This window comes from Muntiacus reevesi, chromosome 16, assembly GCF_963930625.1.
Source record: "Muntiacus reevesi chromosome 16, mMunRee1.1, whole genome shotgun sequence".
Classification (NCBI taxonomy): domain Eukaryota; kingdom Metazoa; phylum Chordata; class Mammalia; order Artiodactyla; family Cervidae; genus Muntiacus; species Muntiacus reevesi.
In genome coordinates this window covers 51,391,337-51,398,316 of record NC_089264.1, presented here as the reverse complement: position 1 = coordinate 51,398,316, position 6,980 = coordinate 51,391,337, and positions in this window count along the sequence as shown.

The following is a 6,980-nucleotide window of genomic DNA, read 5'->3' as shown; positions in this document are numbered from 1 at the left end:
AATAAATCATTGTTGTGTCTCCTGGCGGAAACATCCTTCCTTTTGGAACTAAGACCTCGAGACCAGCAGAGTTAAGGTTGCAAGGACAAGAAGTACACTATTGCAAGTGAGTCACTAACGAGATAGTAAGTGGTGTTGCTGTCATTTTTGCCCCTTGGTTCCTAAACTTAAGGGAGAAACAGCATCAAATATTTGAGGCTGATTTCCAGCATTTACCTCCTCCTGGAGAACACAGTCATAGTTCCTTATCCAGCGCTGTAACTGAGAGTCCCTTTGTGACAAAAGAAATGTATATTTCATCTATGTCCTTGTTTCCTTGCATACAGCTCCTAAAATCCTTGGAATTTCTCAAGTAATGTGTCTTTGTATGCTAATGAGGTGGCTGAGTGGGGCTTGAAGGGGGCTGCTGCGTAGCTACAGGATGGGGGAGCGGTTGCCAGGGTAAACAGTTATATAGAGAGAGGGTTGAAGTTTTCAGCCCTTCTCTCCATCCTCTGTTGATGGACAGGGGCTGGAGGTGGAACTGATCACTAACAAGTATTGATTTAATCTTTACACTTACATAAGCAAATCTCCATAACAAGCCCTAACTAAAGGGGCTGAGAGCGCTTCTGGGTCCTCAAACACTTAAGGGGCTGGGCTGTGGCAGAGAGGGATGGAAGGGCCACCTTCCTTTCCATGCCTGACCCTATGTATTTCTTACTTTTGGTGGTTTCTGAGTTATAGCCTTTGTAATACGTGGGTCATTTCTTAAGAACACATAAATATGTGAAGTCTAATTGATAGGGTCCACATGGGGTCTCATTGATAAGATGTCTCCTCGCAAACAAAGAATAAATCACAGTGATCCTTGAAACTGACCAAATTGCCCAAATGGCATCCTATTATCTCACTGGCACCTATTTTTTCTGGCTATGTGACCATCCCTTTGGAGTTTTCATTGGTGGGGTATAAGAAGGACCCCGTCAGAAAGGGAGGATGCTGGTTCTTCTTAAGAGCATCACACTCTCTTTTCCCTCTAATAAATTTCCCTTTTCTTGCCTGACTGCCTGGGTTGCTCTCTTTTTCTCTTCACTCACTTTACACTAATTACATGGACTACTTACTATTTCACATTCATAAATGGAGAATATAATACCTTTCTACAAGAAAATAATACTACTAAATAAAACAAAACTGTCATGAGATATCAAACTAACAGTTATCCTTGACATATTGGTAGTTAATGTAGCACTACTATTGACTTGTGTAATCACTCACTTAAAGCCAAACATCTTGGAGTTTGAAGTCAGGTGGGTCTTAGGAAGCATCACTATGAGCAAAGCTAGCGGAGGTGATAGAATTCCAGCTGAGCAATTTCAGTCCTAAAAGATGATGCTCTTAAAGTGCTCCACTCAATATGCCAGCAAATTTGGAAAATTCAGCAGTGGCCACAGGATGGGAAAAGTTCAGTTTCATTCCAATCCCAAAGAAAGGCAATGCCAAAGAATGTTCAAACTACTGCACAATTGCACTCATCTCACACACTAGCAAAGTAACACTCAAAATTCTCCAAGCTAGGCTTCAACAGTACATGAACTTCCAGATGTTCAAGTTATATTTAGAAAAGGCAGAGGAACCAGAGATCAAATTGCCAACATTTACTGGATCATAGAAGCAAGAGAAACATCTTCTTCATTGACTATGCTAAAGCCTGACTGTGGTGATCACAAAAAACTGTGGAAAATTCTTAAAGAGATGGGAATATCAGACCACCTTACCTGCTTCCTGAGAAACCTGTATGAAGATCAAGAAGAAACAGTTAGAACTGGATATGAAACAACAGACTGGTTCAAAACTGGGAAAGGATTACATCAAGGCTGTATATTGTCACCTGCTTATGTAACTCAAATGCAGAGTACATCATGAGGAATGCTGGGCTCAGTGAAGAACAAGCTTGTATCAATATTGCTGGGAGAATTATCAGTTACTTCAGATATGCAGATGACACCACCCTAACTGCAGAAAATGAAAAGAAACTAAAGAACTGGTTGATGAATGTGAAAGAGAAGAGTGAAAAAGCTGGCTTAAAACTCAGCATTCAAAAACCAGGATCATGGCATCCAATCCCATCAGTTCAAGGAAAATAGATGGGAAAACACTGGAAACAGCAAAAGGCTTTATTTTCTGGGGCTCCAAAATCACTGCAGATGGTGACTGCAGCCATGAAATTAAAAGGTAATTGCTCCTCAGAAGAAAAGCTATGAGAGTTGAACCATAAAGAAGGCTAAATGCCAAAGAATTGGTGCTTTTGAACTGTCATGTTAGAGAAGACTCTTGAGAGTCCCTTGGACTGCAAGGAGATCAAACCAGTCAATCCTAAAGGAAATCAATCCTGAATACTCATTGGAGGGACTGATGCTAAAGCTCCAATACTTTGGCCACCTGATGCAAAGAGCTGACTCATTAGAAAAGACTTTGATGCTGGGAAAGATTTAAGGCAGAATGAGAAAGTGATGACAGAGCATGAGATGGTTGGATGGCATCACTGACTCAATGGACATGAGTTTGAGCAAGCTCTGGGAGATGGTGAATGACAGGGAAGCCTGGCTGGTTGCAGTCCATGGGGTCACAAAGAGTCCGACACGACTGATGACTGAACAACAATTATTGATTACAAATAAACACATTTTTGAAAATTCATGGGTTTTTGTTGTTGTTGTTGTTGTTAATTTATACCATATACTGAGCCATAAAAGCAAAATTTGAAGAACTTTTACAGGATTAAATGGTTACAGAGGTTTGTTTTTTTTTTTTTTTTACTAAAATAGAATGAAAATTAAAGTCAATGAAAACAAGAAATCTAGAAACCACTCAAATATTTAAAAACTTAATTATATACCTTCAAGTAATTCACAGGTTAAAGGATAAATCATAAAAACATTTATAAAATATGTAGAACTGAATAGAAATAAAATTTCAACCTATCAAACTTGAGGGATATACTTATACATAAATGGATATTTAAATGTTTAAATGCTAACTCCAAACTAAAGGTCAGTGTTTGAGGAAGTTTTTCAATAAAAGGAGTAGAGTGATTTTATTAAATATCCCACTAAATTTTCTAATGAGCTCAAATGAAAATTTTTGTGACTCAAATTGATATTTGAAGATACTATGAGGTAAATATTATTCAGATTTAATGTCAAATTATTAACAATGATTTTTTATTTAGCACACGTTTCCTGTGTTGGCAGGTGGATTCTTTACCACTAGCGCCACCTGGGAAGTCCAAGAATTTTATGAACATCATATCATTTGACTCTCATAAAAACAAGTACTATTCAACTTTTGTCAGAAAATTAACACCTAGAAATATCAGGCTATTAATGTCCAATATGAGACTTAGTAAGAATTAGAGCTCTTTTTGGATCCAGGGAGTGAGACTCCAGAATCTAAATTCTTCTCTCTCATATTGCTCTGCCTCTAATTGCAATGGTCTTTTGATGGTCTTTTATTTTAGTGAGTAGGATACACTGTGTTTGCTATAGGGCTTCCCAGGTGACTCAGTGGTTAAAAAAAAAAAAACAAACAAAAACTACCTGCCAATGCAGGAGACATAAGAGATGCTTGTTTGATCCCTGGTTTGGTAAGATCCCCTGTAGGAGGAAATGGCAACCCACTGCATGAGTTCTTGCCTGGAGAATTCCATGGACACAGGAGCCTGGCAGACTTTCATTAATCCTAGGTATATACTATCTATCTATCTATCAAGATATACCCTAACCTTTATTTTATTAACCCTTTATATATTTGAAGATTTATCCCCTCAAATCCATCTCTTTCAGAAATAAATGCCTACTGCTTTTCTTCTGTTTTGGCTATTTTTTAAACTAAATTTTATTAAACCAATATTTTTAATGTCTTCTCTGAGACAATGACTCTGCTAAATGCTGTGAACAGAAATTACTTTATATGAGCAAGAAAAATCACTTTAATGATCAAGATTCAATGCATCTGTAGGCCTTTAAATGAAGACTTAAGCTCCCCAGCACCATTAGTTCTGCACCACGGTAGAAAAATCTCTCTTGAAAGTGAATGAAAAGCACAAAACTGGCTATTCTGACAGAATCAGCAAAAGACGACCCGTCTCAAAAATTCTAGGTGTATATATTTTTTCTATTCTAAAGTTCCACAGTGGGCAATACACTGCATGTACAGTAAATTTTGATGTATAAAAGTAATGTGAGCTAGCATGTTGCTTGAACTGCACAAGAAAATGTGCATGGATTACAAGTGCACTTTGAGCAAGTGTTATGCAATTATTGGCAGGTGGATATGCAGTGTGTTAAACCTTCTAACATAAAAATGTCTTCATAACCAGCCAAAATTTTCTTTATTAGCACCTTATGATTTTAACTGATGTGGCTTTGAGAGTTGGTTTTCTAGACATTGCTTTCTCAAATGATTTGGGAGAAAAGCAAAATAGATATTTCATAAATACAGAAGCAGTATTTAATATGCTTATTAAATAGGAATGATATTCAAATATGGACTTCCCTCATGGCTCAGATGTCTACCTACAATCCGGGAGACCCAGGTTCAATCCCTGGGTCGGGAAGATCCCCTGGAGAAGGAAATGGCAACCCACTCCAGTACTCTTGCCTGGAAAATCCCGTGGATGGAGAAGCCTGGTAGGCTACACTCCATAGGATTGCAAAGAGTTGGTCACGACTGAGCGACTTCACTTTCACATTAGAATTTAAATTGTAAGAAGAAAAAGATGCTATCTCTGAAAAGTGATTAATTCCAAGTTTAATACTGCATTAGCTAGTATTGATTACTTTGCTGAAAAATATAAATGATGATTAATAATTTCATACATTAAAAAACTAGAAAGGCATAACAGTGAAATGTGTACAGTACTAATACATTGATGATTAAGCCAGCTCCTCCCAAAAGAGTCAAGATACAAGTTATCTATTGCAGAGTAAAATAAAAACATTATCTTTGAGTTACAGTTCAATCTAAAGTTTCTATCACATCATTTATGATGATAATCTCCCAGGCAGCAGTGAAAATCATGCTCATGGACAGTTTTTCTATTAAAGAAAATGAGATTTTGAGAGGAAAAAGACTAAATAATTTGAACAGCACTACTTAATTTTCACCAGAAAGGCTGGACAGAATTGAATATGCAGTATTGATTACTTATTCAATGAATAAAACTCATTAGCCTGCACATAAGTAAGTAGATGGCATGTACTTTATACCATCTTAGACTAATAAAAATAAGTTATATTTGTTTAAATTACTCAAATATATTCAACTGTAGATTACAAGAGAGGAAATGTGCATTATGAATGACTTTAAAAGCTGTCTGAGTAAATTATTAATAAAAATTATTAAATGTTCTTTGGATGAATTAATCTACTCCTAAGTGAAGTTAATGTCTCATCCTACTGAAATGATACATATAGGAATAATCTAATTTCTTTTTGAAATTAACATATTCTTATTCTTTCTAGTCTTTTATAAATGAGAGAAGCAGATTGTACCAGTAGGTAGCATAACTTCTGTGGTAGGTCCAATCAGAGTAATTTCATTTGCTACATATCAATTATTTTAACTGATAAATATAATCTGTTTTTGAATTCTCACAGTCAGACTCACCTCTCTCTATTAAGTTTAAAATATTTTCAGGATCTAAAAATAGAAACATTAAAGTGGTTATCTGTTGATCTCTTAATCCCCTGGCCGTGATACTGGGAAGGATTGAAGGCAAAAGGAGAAGAGGGTGGCAGAGGATGAGATTGTTGGACACATCATCGACTCAATGGAAATGAATCTGAGCAAACTCTGGGAGGCAGTGGAGGTCAGAGGAGCTGAGTGTGCTGTAGCACATGAGGCCACAAAGAGTCGGACACTACTCAGCTAGTGGATGACAGTAACAAACAATAAATTCTCTGACATTGTGATAACCTACAAGGGAATACCTAGTTCATCTCAGTGTCTTCATCAACAAAAGACTAGATTCCTCCAGACAAAGTAAATCTATAACACTAGAAGCAAGATCAATTCAATATGCCCAAAGTGCTTATTCTTGACCCAGTTGTGTAAAAGGTGTGACTCAGACATGCATACTGGGATTATATACCTTGAGAACCAATTGAGAAAGAATAAATACTAGTTAGATGTGGAACATTTTATTTCTGATAAAAACTGGATTGGGCACATGAAACACATGTGCTGCCACAATAATCTAGTAATAAAAAAAAAACACACACACATTCATTCACAGGCAGGACTACACAGCTGCCCCTTCCACTAAAACCACAAGTCACAGTTATTGGCCTTACTGAAGGAACACTTGCTTAAAAGGCATTGGGACTGTGCTATTATATGCAACTGCGTGGGTGAATTACGGATTTTAATTCCTTTTGACACCAATTTAAATATTTGAGCACTGGAATATTAATGTATATTGTTAAGTAAATAGTATGTTTTGACTGATATTTCACTATTTATTAATTTGAAAGGATTATGTTTGGGGCATTTATATATTACTGCCATAATATTATTAGTATATAGTTGTGATATAATTTCACTATAAAATACAACCTTTAAATAGCTATTTTTTACAAAATAGTAAGGGGAAGAAAATAGTAGTAAAATACTCTCCAGGAGCATTCCAAGATCTGGGGATGGAAAAATTGGAATTGTATTCAAAGTCACTTCAAACCTTCTTGGGTCTAAGTCAAAATGTAGAAACTCAGAAGGATCCACAAAGGGCAGAAGATGCTATTTTTGGAAACGCCTCATAAAGGTAGGAAAAGGAGCAGGCCTGTTCTGATAAACACCTGTTTTCCTCTGCAAGGATGCATCTCTAACAGAGACTTTTGGTTAAGCCCAATGTGTTAAGATCAGAGAAGGGGTATGAAAGAAGATCTGGGAAATGTCAGGACTAACTTCTATTTCCCTGACTTTCTATTTCTATGTGG